The 24,738-nt window shown below is 39.2% G+C and overlaps 1 long non-coding RNA gene across 1 annotated transcript; it reads right to left on the bottom strand.

Moving 5' to 3' along the window:
• Nucleotides 1–14,004: 14,004 nt before the first annotated feature.
• On the bottom strand, nucleotides 14,005–24,738 carry LOC117674248 (uncharacterized). Its single transcript, XR_004593781.3, has 4 exons — nucleotides 24,580–24,738; nucleotides 19,998–20,253; nucleotides 17,488–17,673; nucleotides 14,005–14,123 (listed from the first exon to the last, which is right to left on the bottom strand). It is a non-coding gene; the product is annotated as an uncharacterized LOC117674248 (long non-coding RNA).

Here is a 24,738-nt window from a genome sequence, read left to right as displayed (position 1 = left end):
CAATGCCGGGAGCTGAACCACATCTGAAGGCTATAGATTCTCCATCTCTCATTTATTTTCTGCATTCAAGAGTTTATTGCTGTTTCCATATGACATCCATTAAAATTTTGTACCAAGCAAATTATTTCTTCAAATGTGCAAAAAAAGCTGATTTGGAAAGAGACAATGCAGGATGAGTTGCCATAGGAGCGAAAGCTCAGGGCAAAACTTTCTATGAAGATTTTGTTCACGCTAGAGAGCTGCATCCATGGCCTTTGCTACAACCTAAAAGTTCCAGCTTCATGCTGGAATACTAAATAAATAGAACTCTAAAGCAGGGGTCCCCAATCTCCGTGCCACGACCCTATACTGGGCTGTAGTCCATTCAGAACTGGGCCACGCAAGTGGCAAGCAAGCACATGCATGCAGCTCCACTTAACGGGAGTGGCAGACGTCCATACCCGTGTGTGCCTGCCGCTCACTTGGAATCATCCCTTCTCCCATCCTCGCCAGTCTGCCAAGCCAGACTGCTTGGCGGACTGCTGTCTTAAAGAATGGGCCTTTTTGGATGAGCACTTGCTGGTTTCCAGAGTCTAAATAAGCTTCTCTTCTTCTATTTTCCAGTATTCAATAATAGGAGAGAGAGAGACCAAAAGAGAGAGAGAGAGAGAGAGAGAGAGAGAGAGAGACCGATCTTACCACAAGGTGACAAACTTTACTGTTAAAGTTTGTAATCATCAATATCACGCTAGAGACTGAATCAAACCCTTTAAGAACTATAAACATAATAACATTTGTGATCTATAGAATTTCTACAATATGTCCTGGAATTTAAAAAAACAACACGACATAAAACATTAAACATACCTGTATTGGAAATAGTCTAAATATAAAAAGTTCCTTCTTGGTTAATGGTAGGAGATGTCTTTCTTTTCCATATAACTCTAAACTGTCTCCATAAAAATTTGATTGAACTTAATGATGTGAATAAAAAAAGAACTGCAAATCCATCATTCTTTTTCATTATCCAAATATAGTTCCACTTGAGATATTGTGCCTAAGGGAATCCTGCCGCTCAAGGTCCTATACTGAAACACTGCATGACCTCATCATCCTGCTGAAGAATTAACTAGAGGTCCTAGCCTAAGACATTAAAGGAAACTTTTAATTGGAATGTGTATTACAATTAAAACATTTTCCTGAGTTGTGATTTTTGGATTTTTCATACATCCTGAATATTCTTTCTTTCTTTCTTTCTTTTATTTGATTTCTATACCACCCTACTCCCGAAGGACTCAGGGCGGTGCACAGCCAAACAATAAAACACATACATACAAAATTTAAAAACAGAATTAAAATCAAATTAAATAGTTTTGGCCCAGACAAATTAAAACCCCAAACTATTTAAAACCAATTTTTAAAATTTGAATATATAAACTACTAAAAGATATTAAAAAATTAAAAATCTTTTATAAAAGAGGGAGAAAATTAGGCCAGGCCTGCTTGGTGAAATAATAAGGTCTTTAGAGCGCGGTGGAAGGTGCGCAGATCCGGGATCCTCCGTATCTCCGGGGGAAGCTCGTTCCAGATAGTAGGTGCCCCCCAGAGAAGGCTCTCCCCCGGGGGCCGCCAGTCAGCATTGTTTGGCCGATGGCACCCAGAGGAGCCCCTCTCTATGGGAGTGTACCGGCCGGTGGGAGGCTATTGGTGGTAGTAGGCGGTCCTGCAAGTACCCAGGTCCTGAGCCATGGAGCACTTTAAAGGTGGTAACCAAAACCTTGAAGGACAACCGGAAGACCACCGGGAGCCAGTGCAGCTCGCGCAGGAAGGGTGTTACGTGGGAACGCCATGTCGCTCCCATTACCACCCGTGCAGCTGCACTCTGCGCCAGTTGGAGCCTCCGGGTGCTCCTAAAGGGGAGCCCCATGTAGAGAGCGTTGCAATAGTCCAGGCAGGAGGTGACGAGGGCATGAGTGACTGTGCGTAAGGAGTCCCGATCCAGAAAGGGATGCAACTGGCGGATCAGGCGAACCTGATGAAAAATCCTCCCGGTCACGGCCATCAAGTGCTCTTCTAATGACAGCCGTGAATCCAGGAGGACGCCCAAGTTGCGCACCCTCTCCGTGGGGGCCAATGATTCGCCCCCAATAGTCAGTAATGGCATCAACTGACTATATTGGGACGTCGGAAACCACAGCCACTCGGTCTTGGACGGGTTGAGCCTGAGCCTATTCCTCCCCATCCAGATCCGCACGGCCTCCAGGCACCAGGACATCACTTCAAGGGCATCGTTGGGGTGGTCTGGGGTGGAGATGTACAGCTGGGTGTCGTTTAGGGTTTTAATTAATCTTAATTTAATCAATATTAATTTATTAATGACTATATTTTAGTTCTAGGATTAAAATAGAAGCTTTTTAATGATTGATTTTATTTTCAATGGTCGAGAACTATTCTTAGTGCTTACAAGCATGTGAGAAATATTTTTAAGGTCACAAGTTTTATTTATTTATCCAATTTATCGGCTGCCCATATTGACTCTATACAATTCTAGATAAAACCTGTTTTCTCTATCACGTTCAGTATGAATTGAGTATTGGTTTTAAAGGGGAACATGATCATGGTCATCCTTCAGGAAGACCTGGGCTGGGATAGAAATGGAGAGAAGGTAGTTTAATTGGTCCTTTAAAATGTCTTCGCATGTGTGATCAGTCTAATTGACCATAGTATCCTACTGGTTAGAGTGTGGGAATTAAGATGTCAAGATGCTGGATTGCAATAGCTCTCTTTCTATTTAGATCACCAATTCCAGGATGAAGGGATGCTGAACAGTTATTACTCTTCCCCGTGGGAATTTTACTATGGTTTCCTTTAGAGCAGGGGTCTCCAACCTTGGTAACTTTAAGACTTGTGGACTTCAACTCCCAGAATTCCTCAGCTTTGCTGGCTGAGGAATTCTGGGAGTTGAAGTCCACAAGTCTTAAAGTTGCCAAGGTTGGAGACCCCTGCTTTAGAGCTCTACTTTATTCCTTGTGTTTTCCAAATCTACATCAAATTCCTGATAGAACAAGAATGCCTAGTGATGGGGGTTGAGTGATCACCAATTTGATAATGACCCCTACTTCTACTTTCCTTTTATTTAATCCTAGTGAAATAGTTGGTGTTCTATTCCTGCATCTGATCACAGTAATTAATTGGATTTGGCCAATGAAGTGGGCTCACTGCAGTTAACATGGAGAGGTTGGCGGTCTTTGTCTGATTAAATGGTGTTCACCTTATCTTTGGTGTGGCAGTAGTATGCTTGGTATGCCAGTTCCTTTCTAAATCAAGGTAATAGTTTTAACATTTAAAACCCGACATAACATTCAGACAGATTATCTGAAGCAGCAGATTTCCTTTTATTTGTTTGCTTGGATACTCAAATCACTAGTCCTATTGCTGGTCTTCTTTCTAAATGAGCTCAGCTGTAGAGCTGTAAAACACAAGGGCTTCCTGAGTGACAGAACCCTATTTGGGCCTTTCCTCCCCAGAGAGTGTCATCTGGCCTACCTGGTTACTTTTTCAGGACACAGAAAAATACCTTTTGACTTTTGCAGCATTTCATAGCCTTTTCAGGACTTCCAGATCTTTATCTTAGTTTTGTTTTGCTGCTGATTTTACTTTTGACTGCATATCTGGCATTGTCTTCATCCTTTGACGGGTGGTTGTATTTGTGCTTTATTATGTGCTTTTGAAATATTGTATGGTATCTTTTTTAATGTACCTGTACACTTATCCAGGTAACCTGAAGTACAGGATTGTATTAATGTATACAAGTAAACAAATATATCAATATTATTTTTCCCAAGGTACAGGCTTATATTTTTCTGGCTGAGAAACTGGCAAAAAAAAATATAGGGAAATGAAAGTCATTATGCTTAAAGTGTATAGCTTACCTACTTCAGTTTTGAAACACTAAAAAGTGCCAGTAAATAAGCCTATAAATCTAAATTGTATAAACTATTACATTTTATGCTGGACTATGAATGTAACAAAGATTTATGTTGATTTGTTAAAGTTACATACTACAGTGTAATCAGCGGTGGGTTGCTACCGGTTCGCACCAGATTGGGTGAATTGATAGCGGCGGCAGTGGGAGGCTCCGCCCACCCGCCCAGAGTTCTGCGCATGCGCAGAAGTATCACACAAATGCGCCCTCGCCCACAAGCGAACTGGTAGCAACGGTTTTGAAACCCGCCCCTGTGTGTAATGCTTTGTTTATGCAATAAGCCAGCCAAATAATCCTTTACAAATAACAATATAAAATATCTATATTACTGTGTTGCTTATTACAAGGCACCTAATGCAAACAAGAATTAAATGATGCCCCACTGTCAGTCACCAGCTGATAAGAAAGCTATTCTAGATAATGTCCCTTGTCAAATTCTTCATGCAATCACACAAAGTTTTGCCACATTATATCTGACAGAAATAAAGAGGCGTAAAATTGAACTGAACTGCCTGGAAATTGCAGCAAAAGAATGTAATAGCCTTGCATGGCACTCTTCGTAAGAGGTAGAGGATAATAAAACTTGCATAACATTCTCTATTGATCTTAACCCACAAGAAGATGCTTCTTACACAGGATATTCTAAATCTGCCATGTAATCCTGCTGATGGAAGCAAATCAACTCTTGTGTTTATGAACACCTTCTACATTTTGGGAGAAGACATGAGAGAAGGCATTTGACAGGTTTCCTTCAAAGATGGGTAAAACTCTCTTTGATGTCCTCTTTTGAGAACATAATCCTTGTTGGCCATCATGAAAGGAGAAAACAGTGGGCTGATGGCCAACCTTCCTGCTCCAGCCTTCCTCTCCCTTTTGGTGGTTTTCCCCAGTGGTAGGAATTTGCCCAGGCTCAAAGCACCAGGGTAAGGAGAAGCAACGGTTGGAGCCAGAGCTTAAATGAAGGGAGACCATCAGGCAGACCCACAGAGAAAAGCCCCATTGAAAAGAGAGAAAAAAAGAAACAGAAACATAACAAAACAACCTGGGGGATGAAGATTTATCCTCAGCCCTGGGGGATCCAGAAGCATTAAAGAGCAGCAAGAAGGAAGAAGGCCAGGAGAACTGAAGCCATACTGGGAAGAAATGACGGGAAATTGGGATGGGCAGAAAGAAGAGTTTTCATGACAAAACATAGTGACAAACAGGCAGCAACAAGTGCAATAACACTTGCTATCTGCCATCATAATACCAACAATATTTTAAAAGCTTCAGGACTCCTGAACACAAAAAAAGCATAATCAAATGCAGGAAGGTGAATAATTGGGTAGGGCAAAGGCCTGAGACATCACAACCATCAGTGATCAAGAAAGCTAATCCCGGCTTCCGGTTTCCTCGTCTTCGGCGGCGGCGGTGCCTTTTGAAGCTCCGCCAGCCCCGCCACTTGTAGAGCCGCTTCGCGACTAAGAAGCGGCTCGAAAACTTCAAAATCCTTAGGATTTTTGAAGAGAGACAGCAGGACACAGGTTGAGCCCCTGCAACCCCCCCAGGGAATAGGGGAGGGAACAGGAGTGGCTCCCGTTCAACCTGCTGGAACTCCGGGCGGCGTGGGACAAGTCTGCTTTTGCAGAACAAGCCGGCTACAGGAAACTTCAAATTGAAAGGAAAGGAACCAGCATATAAGCAGCATATTTTTACTTGAACCCTGAAACTCGGAATCGCAAGTATTAGAGTTTTTTGGCTTTTTAATCTGAGTGAAAAAATGCGGATGAGTGAAAGTGAACTGTAAAAACATGGCGCTTAGCCTTAGAGTTAACGAGCTGGCGAGTGTGGATTGCTGAACTCATCTTGCTTTGTTACAAAGTTTCTAAACTGTTATGAAGTTGCTTCGCTTGTAACAAGAGAAATAAGAGAGAAATTTCTCCTTTTTCAATACTGGACTTTGCTTTACCTTAGTTCTTATTTGATTAAATCTGGGGGACTTTTTCAGAAGTCTTTGTGGAGGTGGGAGAGGAAGAAGAACTTCCTTTTTTAGTAAAACTAGCCTACGTGGCAGGATGGCCTCAAAGAAGCAGGAAGCGAAGGCAACAGGAGGTGGATCTCCCACACATAAAACACAGCCTCCCCCTGAACAACAGACACAGACTCAGAAAAAAGATTTTGACGTGGGAAATTTAAAAGAATTTATTTCTAAAATTTTGGATGATAAATTTCAAAAATCTCAACAGGAGATAGATGATAAACTTCAAAAGTCACACCAGGAATTTATGCAGGAAATTAATGAAGTTAAAGATATGGTGAAACAGAATCAAAACAAGGTGACCAAAAAAATATCAGAAGTGGCGTCTGGCCTGGCAGAATTTATTATTAAAGTTGATTCTAAAGTTGAAGAACTTAAATCAGAAGTTAATGTTAAGATGAAAGATAATGATTATAAAATTGCTGATGTTGACAATAAAATGCAGAGAGTTGAAAACGAAATCGTGATGGTACAATTCAGGGCAATGGAATTTGCAATACGGCTTCGAGGAATTCGAGAAGAGGATAGACAGGATTTGAGACAGGTTTGCTCTGAGGCTCTGGCTAAGATTTTAAAAGTTAATCCTGATGTGGTTTTTCACAAAATAGACAAAATTTACAGAGTGAATTCTTGGGTGGCCAGACAAAGACAATTGCCCAGAGATGTGGTCATATATTTTACAGACAGAGAAATAAGAAATGACATCCTGCAAAAATCCTTTTACACCTCTGTGCAAGTGGGGGGCTCACGAATTGGAATTTATAAAGAATTACCTCCTAAAATGTTGAAAACCAGAAAAGAATTTGGCTTTCTTGTTAAAGAATTACAAAATCAACAGATACCATTTCGGTGGGACGCCCCAGTTGGTATAATTTTGAGATACAAGGGAGAAAGATATCGTTTGAACACCGTGGAGAAGGCAGAGCACTTCTACACTACTACTCTTAAGGAAAGAACACCATCCCCACGTACATCTACAGTTTTGGAGATTAAGGAGAGTGATGAGAAGCAACCTCAACGAGAATTGCAAGAACAGTCTAAGCAGCAACCAGAGGAAGTGCAAGGCGCAGAAGGAGGTTTTCTGGATGAGCCTTTGTTGGAATCTTCTCCAATCTTGGACCCGGTTCGGATGATCGAAGTTAAGGATCAACGTATAACTCGAGCTCAATCTAAGTTACTTAAGCAAAAGCAACAACAACAACAGGAAAGACAAGACAAGAAGGGAGCTAAGACTACTATACAAGAGACTGGAGCCATGGGGGGAGCGACTCCGAAGATTTTGGATGATATTCGGTTATTCTGCTCTTTGCTCCAGAAAGATGAAGATGACGCTTAAGTGTTTATCTTGGAATGTGAATGGGTTGAATTCAGCACAGAAAAGGAAGAAATTATTTACATATTTGAAACAATTTAATAATGATATAATTTGTCTACAAGAAACGCATATTACAGTTCAAGATCAAAAATACTTGATAAACTCCAAACTAGGAATACATTTTATATCCTCAACGTTGCAAAAAAAGAATGGTGTGGTTATCTATGTAAATAAGAAATTTACGGCTAAAGTTATAGAAACAGATGAAGATGGTAGGTTTGTAGCAATTGAATTACTTACAACATATGGCCAAATTCTTTTGATAGGAATTTATGCTCCCAACCAACAACAGGATTATTTCTATCAAATGTTACATACTAAAATACTACAATGGGACTATAGATCTATTTTAATCATGGGAGACTGGAATGGAGTAATAGACTCTAAATTAGACAAAAGGAGTTTAGTGAAATCTAGGATTAGGTTACCTCAGACCTTTTTTGATATGAAAGAAGATTTGGAACTAAAAGATATTTGGAGAATACATAACCCAAAAGAACTGGACTATACTTTTTTTTCAGATAGACATAGATCCTTCTCTAGGATTGACTTCATTTTGTTGTCAGATGATTTACTTGTCAAGACAAAAAGAACAAAGATTTTTCCAAGAACTTTGACTGACCATAGCCCAGTATGGATAGAAATTGAGATGGATAAGATTGAGAGACGTTCCTGGAGATTAAATGAGAACTTGTTCAGATATGAAAAAAACACAACAGAACTTAAAAAGCACTTGAAAGAATTTTTTGAAATAAATTTGAATAAAGGTACCCCAATAGAAATTGTCTGGGATGCAAGTAAAGCTTATATGAGAGGGGTGCTTATCTACATGAACTCTAAACATAGACTGATTCAACAAAAGAAAAGATCTGAATTGGAAATAGAAATAAAGAATAAAGAACAGTTACTTATTAAAAATCCAACAGATGAAAGAATATGCGGTGCTATAAAACTCTTGAAAGACCAATTCCAAATGCTTATGGCGGAGCAAGTTGCAACAAACATACAATATGCGAAGCACAATACATTTTGTAACGCTAATAAACCGGGCAGATGGTTGGCTTACACATTGAGGAAAAAACAGAGTATACGGATTATTGATAGTATTGATATTGGAGGGAAAGAAATTTTTCAACAAAAATTAATTAAAGAAGCTTTTGTGGACTATTATACCAAACTATATGCCAAAGAGGAGGTGCAGAATGGACTTATAGAAAAATATTTAAACGATAAAAGAGTGACAAAAATTACTGATCAACAAAAGGAAAGAATGAATTATCCTATAACAGAGGAGGAGATAATAGTAGCAATTAAACAGTTAAAAACAGCCAAAGCTCCTGGCACGAATGGTTTGACCGCAGTGTATTACAAAACTTTGCAAGCTGAAATGGTTGAACAACTTAGAGATTTATTTTGCAATATTCAACAAGGGGGTAAAATACCCCCATCATGGACAACAGCTTATATATCTTTGATACCAAAAGAACAAGTCGGTCCTAAAAAACCAGAGAACTACAGACCAATATCTCTTTTGAATACAGACTATAAAATCTATGCGAAAGTATTAGCCAACAGGTTGATGCCAGTAATCCAAAAGGTGATTCATGATGATCAAGCGGGATTTATCGAGGGCAGATACATGAAGGATAATGTAAGGCAAGTAATAGATTTATTGGAATATCTTGAGAAGAATAAACAGATTCCTGCAGTGCTGGTCTTTTTGGATGCAGAGAAGGCCTTTGATAGAGTGGATTGGAATTTTCTACTAAAGACTTTAAAAAAGATGGACTTTGGGGATCAATTTATACAGGCGATTTCAGCAATTTACCAAGAGCAAAAGGCACAGATCATTATTAATGGAAGTTTGACAACAGAGTTCAAAATTGAAAAAGGAACAAGACAGGGATGTCCGTTGTCCCCACTTTTATTTATTTTAACACTAGAAGTCTTGCTAAATACAATACGGGACTCTAATATCCTGAAAGGTATAATGATTAGGCAAGAGGATTACAGAATAAAGGCATTTGCAGACGATTTGGTTGTCACCCTATCACAACCAATGGAATCAATAATCCTGATGAAGGACATTATACAAGACTATGGTAAAGTTTCAGGTTTTAGACTGAATCCAAAAAAGACTAAAATGATAGCTAAAAACATGACACAAGATCGTAAACATGAGCTTGAAAGGAGGGCAGGTTTTGAGACTGTACCAAAGGTAAAATATCTAGGAGTTCAGGTTGCAGAATCAAACATGAAATTGTTTCAAAATAATTATGAGGTGTTGTGGCGAGAGGTGCAGAAAGACATGGAGACTTGGAAAAAACTGCAGCTGTCTCTACTTGGAAGAATAGCAGCAGTTAAAATGAACATTTTGCCAAGATTTCTTTTTTTGTTTCAAATGATTCCGGTGCTTAAAAGTGATAAACAATTGAAAGTTTGGCAAACTGGAGTGAATAAGTTCGTCTGGAACGAGAAGAAGCCGAGAGTGAAATTGAAAATTATGCAAGATGTTCCAGAAAGAGGAGGTCTTAAACTTCCAAACCTACAATTATACTATGATGCAGCAGCTTTAACTTTAACAAGTGATTGGTTTGGAAGGAAAAAGGCTGGAATATTGAATGCAGAAAGTTTTGATCTTGAATTTGGATGGCATGCTTACTTATTTTATGATGACAAAGTTGATAAAGTATTTAAAAGCCATATACTTAGAGACTCTTTGATGAGAGTTTGGAAGAAGCACCGATTCAAATGGGATTATAAAATACCGTTATGGCTGGATCTTGGTCATATTTTGTGGAATACAAATATAATGTCACTCGGGGGGTTTTTATACAAAGAGGTTCTTTTTACAGATGCGGGCAGATGGCAGTTGAAGACATTGCAGACACTGTTGGACGAAGGGATTAATTTAACTTGGTTACAATATAATCAATTACAATCGAGATGGAAAGAGGACCAAAAAACTGGTATTATGTTGCACGAGGAAGAATTGGTTAGACATATAAAAGAGAAAGGTCCAATGCATATCAAAAGGCTTTATAATGTTTTGTTAGAAAGGGATTCAGAAACTGAATTAGTTAAAGATTGTATGATTAAGTGGGCACAAAATTTTGAAGAACCAGTGATGTTGGAAACATGGGAAAAAATTTGGGTCCAGAATGTTAAATTTACACAATCGCAGAACCTGAGGGAAAATTTCTATAAGATGTTTTATAGATGGCATTTAGATCCCAAAAAGTTGTCATGTATGTACCCTAGTGTTCAGCCAAAATGTTGGAGATGTGAATGTTTGGATGCTACGTATTATCATGTTTGGTGGACCTGTAGGAAAGTTAAGGCTTTTTGGATAAAATTTGGTGGGTCATGCAGAATGTTTTGAAGAAAAAAATTCAATTTTCCCCACAATTGTTCTTATTGGGTATAGTTAAGGGTTTTACATTGGGTGAAACAAAACTGATATTGTATATGATAACAGCAGCAAGATTGTTGATAGGTAAATATTGGAAAAATGAAGCTTTGCCCACTATTGAGGAATGGACTTTGAAGATGGCCAGTTTTGCAGAGATGGCGAAGATTTCAGCATACTTAAAAGATTGTTCACAAGAGACTTATGAATGGGAATGGAAAAGGTGGATAGAATATGTTCAGAACAAATATCAAACTAGAAAGTATCAAATAGCTTTTATTTGAAAATAATTTGAAAATAATGTTTTAGAAATATTTTATTGTAATGAGGGTAAAAAGAAAAATTATAAAGGGGAGGGAGGGGTTCAAGTTTTTTACACAAGTTTTATACTAAGGGTTTTTTTTTTATTTTTCTTACCAGATATGAGTACAATATAGGGAAGTCTGGGGGGAGGAGAGGGTTAGGGAGGGTTAGGGAGGTTGGGAAGTTTGGGGCGGGTGGTGGGGGGGGGAAAAGGGGTGAAAATGTAATTGTAAAACTTTTGCAATAAAAAAAAAAGAAAGAAAGAAAGCTAATCCCAACCACAGGTACAGTCTTTAAGAAGCAAGGAAGGAGACCACATCAGCCTCCATTCAGTACCTGACCAAATGAAGCCACACATGTAACCATGGACAGAAGGCGTGGGAGAGCCCGGGGCAGTTGAATGAGTCAAGGAAGTAAGTTTGAGTGAAAAGAGAAAATAAACTGGACTAGGTAAAATACAATGGTGTGTATGTGGGAGGGAGGGAGGAGAGAGAAAAATAATATCTTATGAATGCAGAGCTATTATAAGTAGATGTATAATGGTAATTAAGTAGAATTAGAGAGTGAAATATAACACAAAATAAAAATAAGAAAACAAAACAACCTCTTAAATAGAACTGGGTACAGAGTTGAATATAACCACACAAGATAAAATAAGAAGAAAAAAAACTTGGGAATAATAAAAACAAAGCATTGTCTTCCTATTCTAGAAAAAAAATCATTATTTTAAAGCATACCTTAATAACAAAATCCCTTTTCAGTTTGTTTTCTGGTGTGAAACCATCTCCCCAGAAGAACCCATGACAGTGATCTATATCCTGAATTCACTGCCTCTTTGCTACTCTAGCTTGCTCATAACTCAAAAAGAATAGATATTCAGGAAGAGATAAAGAAAAATGAAAATTTAAAAATCTGGCCTGCTACTCCTGGATGGAAAATTATCATGAAATATACGAGAAAGTAATCCCATTGGAAAGCATTTATTTTTCCGTCAGTAATTGGCGATTGCAAATCATGCACTGGTTTCTACTCTCCATAGACCAATCTCTAGCTACAAGGTTGCTTTGGGGATACATCCAGAAAGCTTTCAGATTTCTCCTAGGAATTCAGTTTGTACCATTTCAAGCACTCGATAATTAGGATAGGGGCCCAGTTGTACACTATATAAATGCTGATGGTTTTGTCTGAAGTAATTTAATAGCAGCAGCTATCAGCCCAACCCCTTGCATAAAAGAGAAATTACAGAATGGCTGCTGAATTTATCTGGATGATCAGTGTTGCATAATCTATTTTTGTTTCCACTGAAGGGTGAAAAACCACTCTCTGCAATCCAACTTGGGCCATTTGGCAAGGGCTATTATCTTGGGCTTTTAATAATTTCTTTGTCGATGTCATTATAATACAGGGAAAGAGGCTTCAAAGCATCCCAAGATTATGGTTTATGACAAATGCATATTGTCAACATACAGTAACATTAGAAAGTTTCACTCTGCCAACCTAGGTGGATCTTGATACACTAGATGTGGAATATTGGGTAGTGTGTAGTATGTTTATGTAGTGTGTTTATATAAAAGATGTAAAGTTTCCAGTAACTGACACCTCTTTGCACTGAAAATTGGATTGAAAGTAAACTGCTTGGATAGCATCTCTCAAATAACTGTTGGAATATAATGTGCTGACTGAGCATGATTTCCATAATGTCTAAACACAAATATTGCCACTTCTATAGTAATCTGGCAGTTTAGTTATTTGATTTTCCTCTTCAATAATGGCCTCGTTATTCAATGGACATCATGTGCATGTTCAATTGTAAGAAAAATCAATGCACTGTAGAAAGCAAAAATCACTTTAATATGATCCTTAAGACAAATTCTGAAGCAATGACAATTCTGTAACTCTACAGTAGGGGTTCTCAGGAAACTAGTATTTCATCAAAATGGTGACATAATGTAAGGTCTGCATATATGTCCTACAATCTGATGAAAGTATATAAGTCATAGTTTTTGCATCATGATATCAAGACACATGATTCATTGTTTGCATGCACACCCTCACAGAAATTTATGAACTCTAGTGTGGGATAATGCCGGTTGAAACTTAGTTATCTTCTCAAAATGGAAGAGACAGAAGGCATACCGGATCAAATGATTAGTCTGTTATTTTTAAAGGACAACAGAAATAATGGAATGTTTTGCTGCCCACAAAATCTTGCCATTTATCAACAACCAGGCTGTAATCACTCTTACTTATAAAATGAAGATTGCCAAGGGATTTGATTGTATACCTGTATTCTCATTTTCTATTATCCATATTCTTGTTTTATTCACAAATGCACTTGGTTCACAAGTTTTGCTAGACCACTATATAATTGGTTGGTTTGTGGCTTAGCTTTAAGTGAGAGTCAGATAGCTTTGGCTCACCCCATAAACCATAGTTATAAAACTCCTAGTTTAGGTGGTTCCATTAAGTCTTTTCCTCAGATTTGAATGGTCAACTTTGTAATGGTATATATAAGTAGCCCTTGTTTAGTGACCACAATTGGGACTGGAAACTCAGTTGTTCAGCGAAGCAGTTACTATTGTGACTGTGCTTATGACCTTGCTCCAGCTTTCCTTTGCTTTAGAGACCTGCAAAGATCATAAATGTAAGGACAGGTCCTAAGGTTACTTTTTAATCGCTGCCATAACTGCAACCAGTCACTGGTATGAGGCAGTTGCTAACTAAAGACTATTTGTAATACCCATTTCCTATTTTACCTTTCTCAAGTAGAAAATGGAAGCAGCTGTATCTCATAGAAATCAAATGTAAATCAAATGTAATCAAATGTAAAAAGTGCGATAAAAAGAAAATCAATGTATAATTATTACATTTGGAATCAGTCCTTTTCCCCAATTATTTGAACCAAATTGCAGATCCAATGATACCATCACTGCATAGCATCCGGAGATTGTGCCAATCTCTGCTAACTCCAAATCGGTCTTGTCGAAGACTCACAGAACTATCTCTGTCTAAAATAAATCTTCTGTCATGTAGCACTATTTGACCATGTGGAGGTCTGCAGGATAAGCAAGAAGAACAAGTGATAGAATGATAAAGTATACAGTGTTCACACACAAAAGATAGGAATTATATAATTCATATCTGTTGCCATTGACACAAATTACATCATTCAAACTATTTGCCTAGTGAAAAGTTGCCTGTGACAACTTTTCAGGTTCTACCAGAAGTCTGCAGTCAAACCATGGCTCTTTTTTGAAATATGTTCTCCAATCTCATCCTCTTTTTTTTCTCTCTCTTACACATATACTCTCACTTGCGCATACAGCGATTTCATTTGGCATTATTAAATCAGTTGTGAGATAAGCAGAAAGTACACAATTAGATAAGCAGCAAATACACAATTTTAGGTGACTATGTTGAATACACTTACTAGATAGTAAGCCCAACTGAAAAAAAACAGAGGATGTTATGAGAATATGCAGAGTACATGGATTGTGGCCAGAATGTTTAAATTAGCAAGTCATTTTCATTTATGACTTCCCAGAAAGATACCTGAAAATATATTAAAAGCTAGTGAAGAATAGTCGTTCGTTATCATAAATTTCTGTCTCTTTCTCTATATAGGATTTATAATCAAGGTGGAACTGGCAATGTTAATTGTCTTATGGACCAGTGATTTGAATTTTGCCCTACAATGGCACCCCCCATCTTGACCAGTGCTTTATTTTTGCTCATTCGTCATTTACGGCTGTGGTGAGAGATACATGGCTGTCTCAAAGAGGTGGATTCTTTGTTTTCCTCATTGTTGGCCATGTTGAATAGGGCTGATGAGAGTTATACTAAATCAACATATGGAGGGCCACAGCTTTCCCAGCTCTGAGATATAAGGAGAGCATGCTATAGAAAGATAGCATTAGCAAGTAAAATGTTTGTGGAATCTTGATTGGATAAGAAAACATCTGAACCCCAGTGGCTAAATGGCAAATGGAGAACTATTTTGGCTATAAAAGACATAGATGTATTTATTTTTCATCCCAATACTTTTAATGAGTCGTGTGGAGTTAACTTGATTGCTAGGAACTAAGAAAGCATTTCCTCAAGGAACTGGCATCGTTTTGAAGCTCTATCCCACCTCTGATTTACTTGGGTGATTTTTCTGGCATCAGGCTTGTAGGATTCCTGTGCCATCTAGTTTTGAATATTTTGCTCATGGAAAGCATTTCAGAACTCTTAAAATAGATTAAGCTCTCTGCATAGAAGATATGGGGAGAAGCAGATGAAGGGCAATTTCTGAAATCTAATTTTATAGTTATACAAGTTAATAGTCAGATGTTGGCTGCTCCTGCCCTTCTCTCTGCAATCTGTTTTTTTTTTTTCTTCTTCTTAATGAACAAGTAAGCTAGAGATCTGCAATGCAGCAGAGTTGCTTTTACTAGCCTGCAATTTTCTCCATGATCAGTTTCTAACCCTCTCAGTAAACACTGGATTTTGCCAAAGCTGAAGGAGTTCTACTTGGTGCTGAAAAAAGGTTCATGAAAGCATCCATATTTATTTTTTTAATGATATTGAATCTCTCTCTCTCTCTCTCTCTCTCTCACACACACACACACACACACACACACATACCCCTCTTCCTCAATACCCATCCAAACACGCATTGGTATCTTTAAACACCAAAACACAATACAGTTGGCTTTGTCTGATATGACCCCAGCAGTGATGATGAATTCTCTGAAAAGTTCCGCTAAGAAAATAGAAAAGAAACTATATTTCCTCTCTCTCAAGTATCTGCATTTTCCTTAAAAGAAATGATTTAGGTCAATGATGGCTAACCTTTTTGCGGTTCCTGTGCCAAAAGCAGGGGGAGCATGGCAGGGTCGCGTGTGTGTGTGCCCACATCCATAATTCAATGTGCCCTGGCTCTCTGCGCGCGACCCTCCCATGCTCCCCCCGCTTTTGGCATGCAGTGGCACAGTGGGCCTGGTAGGCCCGTTTTTCACCCTCCCCAGGCTTCAGAGGCTTTCTTGGAGCCTGGGAAGAGTGAAAAACGGGCTTCCCCACCACGGTGGAGGCCCTCCGGAGGCCGGAAACAGCCTGTTTCCCAACTTCTGGTGAGCCCGAAAGGCCCAAAAATTAGCTGGCCGGCGTGTGCATGCGTGCCAGAGCTGTGCTAGGGCAACGCTCACGTTCCCACCGATATGGCTCCGTGTGCCACCTGTGGCACGCGTGCCATAGGTTCGCCATCATGGATCTAGGTTCTCTGGCCCAGACCAGAAATATGAGTCTGCATGGAGGAAAAATTTTGGTTACGTATGACTTCTGGTGGCAACATGGACACATCCATGTAGTTTTCTTTATAATAATCTGAAATGGTTTGTTATTGCTTTTCTTAGGAATGTTTTTTTCACCTTTCCTGTCTAGTCAATAGATTTTTAAATCTAGTCAATAGATTTTCAATAGATGTAAAGTCTTCACAACCGACTTTACTTAGTTTTCAAAATCATCCACTATGATAGAGAAGCAGAAGGAAATTGTAAATTATGTAAACAGAAAGCCACTGATAGCAATCTGGTGATGCTGTTATATCACAAAAGTTTTGAATATATAGTTACATCACAGAGATGATGCAGCACACAGACAGGAAATATTGCCCTCATTTTGAGTTTCCTCATGAGGGCAAAGAACTTATCAGATTTAACTAGACAGTGTCTGAAAGCTAAATTCAAATGAGGGCTAGGCCAAGTCCTCTGGATTTATTTTGACTTTAATGCAGAAAGTCCCTGAGTTAAGAATGCCCCAGTTTAAGGACGACCCATAATTAAGAGCAGAGCCTATTGTAGCAAAATTTGAGTTAAATATACAATGAGTCATTTTAAATACACACTGGTTCAAGCACATAGCGCAATACTACTTATATGGTATTATACAGTAAATACTGTTCTGTCTGTCTTACATACAAATTCGACTTAAGGACAGATCTTGGGAATGGAACTTGTTCTTAAACTGGGGGCTACCTGCACAGATAAAGACCTTTAAGGTAGTCCTCGACTTATGACCACAAGTGAGCCCAAAATTTCTGTTGCTAAGTGAGACATTTGTTAAGTGAGTTTTGCCCCATTTTATGACTTTTCATGCCACAATTGTTAAGCGAATCACTGCAATTATTAATTTAATAACACAGCTTTAAGCGAATGCGGCTTCCCCATTGACTTTGCTTGTTAGAAGGTTGCAAAAGGTGATCACATGGCCCTAGGACATTGCAACCGTCATAAATATCAGTCAATTGCCAAGCATCTGAATTTTGATCACATGACCATGGAGATGCTGCAACGATCATGTGTGTGAAAAACAGTCATAAATCACTTTTTTTCAGTGTGTTGTAATGGTCACTAAATGAACTGCTGAAAGTTGTAGACTACCTGTATTCATTTTTGTAGTTGTCCTTGAAAATCCACTGAAGGTTCACTTCACCAAATTCTTATGAGATTTAAAAAATGTCCACTTTGCAGATCTAGTTGAGGGAGAGATGATTATATTCTTTTCATATTTTTGTCTTCAAATGTTAATACTTAATGTCCAATCTGAACTTAACATTCATGAAGAGCCTGTACAAATGAGTTGATAAATAATTTATTTTGTTAAAATAACCATTTATCATAGTGTTTTCAAAATGATTGTCATTCTTCTAATGTCTGCTAAGGAACTGTCAAGACATGTCTGATAGCATTGCCAAGCAGCTTTTGCTATCAAAATACTGAACAGACATGGTCTTGACAATTTGCCCCTATAGTAATAATTTATACCACAATAGGAATGTTTCACTATTGTAATTAATTAATGTTGGTCTATTTGATTCAGAATGTATTTCCATTTATTTCTGTAAAGAAAAAAGGAAATAAAAGCCAATTGCTTTACACATTAGATTAAGAGAGAAATTATTTTAGTCCCTGGAGGAATCATATTGTATTCATATTTAATCATAATTTTATCCCCCCCCCAATCTATCACAATCAAGAGCATTTTCATGAAAAAAAATGGGGCTGATAGACGCCAAATATAACTGAACCCAGAACACTGGGCAATGAATATATTTCATTAGGTTTATGGGAGCTACAATCCAAGGCCTCTGGAAAGTACTTGGTTAGGGAATGTTTCTGTAGAAAATTATTGGAAGCTAATTGTATCAGATGGAGATAACTTCATTTTGAAAATAACTGGCCCATGAAGAAACCAGCTTTATGACTCAAGAAAGATGTGCTTCTTGCTCTTCCTCTTAGAAGAACACCACACACTCTGAAAGCCCAAATCCTCCTATTTGTTATTTCTTACAGTATCAAAATTCTGTAGGGCTTTTACCTTAGCCAGGTTAGAAACACTGCTCTTAACAGTCCACTTTGGATACTGCAAAAATACACCAAAGAAACAGACAGAGAATAGTTGATTTCGGGGAGATTTGACCTCACTGACTTGTCTTCAAACTTTCTCCTCTGTATTGTTGGCTAGGGAGTTCAAAAGGTCTACCTAGCAATCTCTCTTCCAATTTTCCCCACAAAAACAAACCAATGAGTTAAAAGAATGACTGGCCTGAAATCAAATGGTCTGGAGTAGAGCTGAACCTCAGTCTGACCAAATCTATTTTATTTTATTTATTCAATTTCTATAGATGCCCATCTCAGCCAAGTGACTCTGGGTGGATACAAAAATGCCTGAACCATTATACCAAACTGGCTCAAAACTCACTTATCTTTTCCTCTCATAGGAAGCAGAAGGGATCTCAAGGGCATAGAAGTCATTTCATAGAGCTGTGTAAATTAAAGCAGGTACATCATTCTTCCCATTAATTCCAGCAAAAATGGTAATTCCATCTATGAAAATAGGTAACTCATGAAATTCCTCCTTCCCACTATCATTCTCTTGAAGGGAATGAGAAAAGACTTGATAATTTTTTAAAAATGAGAAAATTATAATTAAATCCCTATATAATACTTTTTCAAATTTATTTTTATAATCTAATTTTTAAAAAAGAAATTCATTCATATGTCTGAAGCTATTAATGTTTACATTCTTTTATGAGATTTTGCCTCATATTTCATTCTTTTTTCCTTGACCTTTCCACAGTTTTACTTTCTTTTCAGTCTAAAAAAACCTGTGGCCATAAAAATTCCCAGACTTTCAGTATATATAATGTTGCATCTTTGACTCTTTCTTTAAAAGCAGACAATGGGCTCTATAAATATCAAAAGCCAGAGCATGGTTGAATAATGCCATGATTTCAAAATTAAGATCTGGCTTTGCATTTGAAAAGCAAATACCATCGAGACTGAATGACAATGGAGACAGATATAAAACAGACAAATGTCACCTCTGAATGAAGGGGTGATGAAATTGTTAATGAACCTGCCTTCAATACCTCCTAAAATGTGCAGGTACTCTAGTAACATATAATTGGCCCGGCATAACATTTCTTTATAAGGATGATGGGAAAAAGAGTGTATTCCAAAGTCTAATAAAGACACCTCAGCTTATAGATATACACATACAAATACAAACAGTATATTTGTGTGTATACAGGTAGTCTAATTTATGACTGGTCATTTAGTGATTGCTCAAAGTTATGATGGACCTCAAAAAAGCTATCTACAACCCAGATTCAAAGTTCTGATGTTCTGCTTCCCCTTGAGGTCACATGACCACATTATGGGGGCTGCATTTATAGCCGTTTGCAGCATCTCACGGTCACATGACAGCAGTTTTAGACATCTGGTATTTACTTACGGTTTCCATCAAAAAGTACTCCATAGCAAACAATGGGTTAGTTTAATGACTATGGTATTTACTTAACAACAATGTTCACTTTATTACCACTGCAAAAAGTCACAAAATTGAGTTCAAACATGTGGTTAACTGCTTTATAACTATCATGACTTACCACTGAACTTGCAGGCTAAATTCCTGTATCTCATTAAATGTGTTTCCAATAAGTGAAATAATATTGCTCTGCACTGTAGACATTTGGTGAAATTTTGCAGGAAATCTTCATAACTGTTCTCTTGAATTGTATGGATGTATTTGTTCTAATTTTCATTTGCGGAAAGGATTTCAGTTGGGAAACTGTTGACATTTTTTGTTTTGCATTGACTGTGATTGCTTCTTTCTTATGTATACCAAGTTAGTTGAGTTCTGCTCTGAAAGGGAGTTTAATTATTACGCTAAATTAATGAAAGAACTAATCCAGTACATCATTTCTACTTTCCCTTCTTTAAAAAAATGTGCTTATTGGAAGAATATCCCATTATTTGCAGACCTATTCAATATGTAGATCTTTCTACTCTGATTCATTCATTCTCTAATTTGACTATAGTACATGCAGATGTTTGAAGGAGAAATGTGCTTCTTTTCAGGCCCTTGTGAGTTTTCATCAGTCAAGGTTGCATTGGTAATAGTAAAGTAATTAAAGGATAAACCCATTCTTATCTGACTTAAATGACACATTTCCAATTCTCATGAATGAATGTACAATTCAACTCATGACTTCAAAAAAAAAGTCTCAATTCATTACCATATTAGTCAAATTAAAGCAAATATTCTTAACTCAGATTTTCCACTAAGGATGAAATCCACTTCTGCTTTCAGAAGCATATGAGTTTTATTTCATGGGCATGCTGAAGTAGCAGTGAGGAAATTCAAGTAATTTCATGGAAAAATCCCATAACAGTAAAAGCTAACTTAGTGTTAGGGTTATGTCTTCTTTAATTGTGGTTTACCCCCAATGCGATTTTCCCATGCATTTTACCAGGAAATTTAAATAGAGCGGGCTCGCAAAGTCCAGTCTCTACTAAACATTACAATGTTCTATGAATCCTTTGAAGATGTCCATTTTTTCTGTCAGAATTTATGGAGACCTAATCCTAACCCTAGGTAGGTTTGACCCCGATGGGATTTATTATGTATTTTACCAGGTAACACAGTGCAGAATTGAAAAGCCAGCACCAGAGGTGGGTTTCAGCAGGTTCTGACCAGTTCTGGAGAACCAGTAGCGGAAATTTTGAGTAGTTCTGAGAACCGGTACTAAAAATTCTGACTGGCCCTACCCCCATACATTCTCTGCCTCCTGAGTCCCAGCTGATTGGGAGGAAATGGGGATTTTGCAGTATCCTTCCCCTGGAGTGGGGAGGGAATGGAGATTTTATAGTATCCTTCCCATGCCACGCCCACCAAGCCACGCCCACCAAATCATGCCACACCCAACAAGCCACACCCAACAAGCCACACCCACAGAACCGGTAGTAACAAATTTTGAAACCCACCACTGGTCAGCACCCTCCTAAGAATAATGATGCAATACATAACCCTTAGGGAATTCCGTTTTGCTCTCTGAATTCATGGAGAATTGACCCTAACCCTAAGTGAGTTTGTCCCACAAAGAGATTTTCCCATATATTTTGCCAGGATAATCAGATAGGGTGGACTCACATAGTCAGTACACTCCTAAGAATAGCAATGCACTACGAATCCATTACCAATGTCCATTTTGCTCTCCAAATTCACAGAGACGTTATCCTAACCCTAAGTGGGTTTCTCATATGGGATTTTTATATGATTTTTACCAAGAAAAGAGATTTTTCCAAGTGTTTTACTAAGAAATGTAGATACGGTATGCTTGAAAAGTGAGCTCCCTCGTTTGGCTGTCCGAATTCATGGGGATCTAATCCTAGTCCTAAATGTGTTTGCCCCCAAGTGGTATTTTTCAATGTATTTTACTAGGAATGTAGATTTATTTATTTTATTTATTTTTATTTGATTTGATTTGTATACCGCCCTTCTCCAGCAGGTCTCAGGGCAGTGAACAGCCAAGATAAAACAGAGCATACAAAATTTAAAAAACAGTTTAAAAGATAATTAAATAATTTCGGCCCACAATTTAAAACAACCCAGTTAAAACCAATTTCAAATTAAAACCGAAACGGATGGGATCAAGGGTAGGTGAAATAAATGAGTTTTCAGGGCCCGACAAAAAGTCTGGAGGTCTGGTATCGTGCGTATCTCTGGGGGGAGGTCGTTCCAGAGGACGGGTGCCACCACAGAGAAGGCTCTCCCCCTGGGGGTCGCCAGCCGACATTGTCTGGCGGACGACACACTGAGGAGGCCCTCTCTGTGTGAGCGTACTGGCCAGTGGGAGGCTATTGGCGGCAGAAGGCGGTCTCATAAATACCCCGGCCCTAAGCCATGGAGCACTTTAAAGGTGGTCACCACCTTTGCTGAGCACATTGTAAGCCGCCCTGAGTCTTCGGAGAAGGGCAGCATATAAATTAAATTAAAAAAAAAAAAACACCTTGAAGCGCACCCGGAAGACCACCGGGAGCCAGTGCAGCTTGCACAGGAGAGGTGTCACATGGGAGCGCCCCGTCGCTCCCATAATCCCCCGCGCAGCCGCATTCTGGATCAGCTGGAGCCTCTCGGTGCACCCCAAGGGGAGCCCCATGTAGAGAGCATTGCAGTAGTCCAGGCGGGAAGTGACGAGTGCCTGAGTGACCGTGTGTAGGGAGTCCTGATCCAGAAAGGGACGCAACTGGCGTATCAGGCGGACCTGATAAAAAGCCCCCCTGGCCACGGCCGTCATATGTTCTTCTAAAGACAGCCGTGCATCCAGGAGGACGCCCAAGTTGCGAGCCCTCTCCGTGGGAGCCAGTGATTCGCCCCCAATAACCAGCGATGGCACCAGCTGGCTATATCGGGACACCAGAAGCCACAGCCACTCGGTCTTGGAAGGGTTGAGTCGGAGCCTGTTTCTCCCCATCCAGGCCTCCAGGCACCGGGACATCACTTCAAGGGCATCGTTGGGGTGGCCTGGGGTGGAGATGTAAAGCTGGGTGTCATCAGCGTACTGATGGAACTCCACCCCAAAGCCACGGATGATCTCCACGGACCCAGTGGCTTTACATAAATGTTGAACAGAAGGGGTGAGAAGACCGACCCTTGCAGTACCCCACAAACAAGGCGCCTCGGGGTTGACCGCTGCCCCCCTGTCAACACAGATTGCAACCGGTCAGAGAGGTAGGAGAAGAACCACCGCAAAACGGTGCCGCTCCACCCCCAACCCCTCCAATCGGCACAACATGATACCATGGTCAATGGTATCAAAAGCCGCTGAGAGGTCTAATAGGACCAGGATAGAGGAGCAACCCCTATCCCGAGCCCTCCAGAGATTATCCACCAACGCGACCAATGCCGTTTCTGTGCTGTGCCCAGGCTTGAAGCCGGACTGTAGCAGATCTAGATAGACAGCTTCATCCAGGTACTGTGTCAGCTGCCACGCCACCACACTCTCAACAACCTTCGCAATAAAACGAAGGTTGGAGACTGGACGATATTTAGCCAAAACAGCCAGATCCAGAGAGGGCTTCTTGAGGAGGGGCCTCACCACCGCTTCTTTCAAGGCGGCCAGCAGGACACCCTCACTCAAAGAAGCGTTAATAATCCTCTGGAGCCAGCCCCGTCTAACCTCCCGGGAAGCCAGCACCAATCAGGAGGGACACGGGTCCAATAAACATGTGGTCGCATTCAGCCATCCCAGAATCCTGTCCACGTCCTCAGGAGCCACAGGATCAAACTCCTCCCAGATAACACTCTCAAGACCTGCCTCAATCATCCCATCAGGACTTACCCAGTCAGAGGCCAGACTTTGGGCGGGATTCAAAAATTGAGAGTCCCCTCTAAGCATAACAAAGCACTAGAAATCCATTGGCAACATCCATTTTGCTCACTGAATTCTAACCTAACCCTAAGTCAGTTTGCCGCCAAAGGGATTTCTATGCATTTTATAAGGAAAAAGAGATAGGGCGGGCTCACAAAGTCAGCACCCTGTTAAGTATACCAATGTGCTCCGAATCCATTGACGACATCCATTTTGCTCATTGAATTCATGAAGACCTAACCCTAACCTGTGGGTTTGCTTCTCAATGGGATATACATGGGATTTCCCCATGTATTTACCAAGTAACATATATAGGGTGGGCTCAAAAAGTTAGTGCCCTCTTAATCATACCGATGCATTATGAATCCATTGGTGGCATCCGTTTTGATCTCTGAATTCATGACACTAACCCTAAGTGGGTTTGCCCCCCAATGGAATTTTGTCATGTGTTTTACCAAGAAAGTTAGATAGGACAGGATCAAAAAGTGAACATTCCCATAGGCATAACGATATGCTATAAATCCATTGGTGGCATCCATTTTGATCTTTGAATTTAGCTTCTATTCTGACTTTTAACTCTGGCAACCATTCAGATCAAAAGTTTAACAAAAGCCACATTTAATATATAAGACATATTTCAGTATTTTTTTTTAAAAAAAGAAACAAGCAGCAATTTAATTATCACAATATAAATATCACAATATGATTCACTATTAAATCAGTCTTACTGCAGTCTTACAAACCAGAAAGAAAGAAAGAAAGCTAGAGGAACAGGAATTGTTATTAAACTTATAGAAAGTGTGGGATGAATAAGTACCTTAAATATTCCATTTTTGTTCTTCACATAAGAAACTAGAAAAATGCCCACAGGAAAGGGAGTTGATATAATAAGTGCAATTGCCAAAGCAAAAATAGATGTTATGGTAAAAATTACTTTACTTTCCCGCCTACTCTGTTACTTGTGGACATAAATCCA

Source organism: Pantherophis guttatus, chromosome 1 (genome assembly GCF_059756535.1).
Source record: "Pantherophis guttatus breed Tessera chromosome 1, ASM5975653v1, whole genome shotgun sequence".
Lineage (NCBI taxonomy): Eukaryota > Metazoa > Chordata > Lepidosauria > Squamata > Colubridae > Pantherophis > Pantherophis guttatus.
The sequence above is the reverse complement of the archived record's forward strand: the minus strand, read 5'-3'. Positions and strand labels throughout refer to the sequence as shown.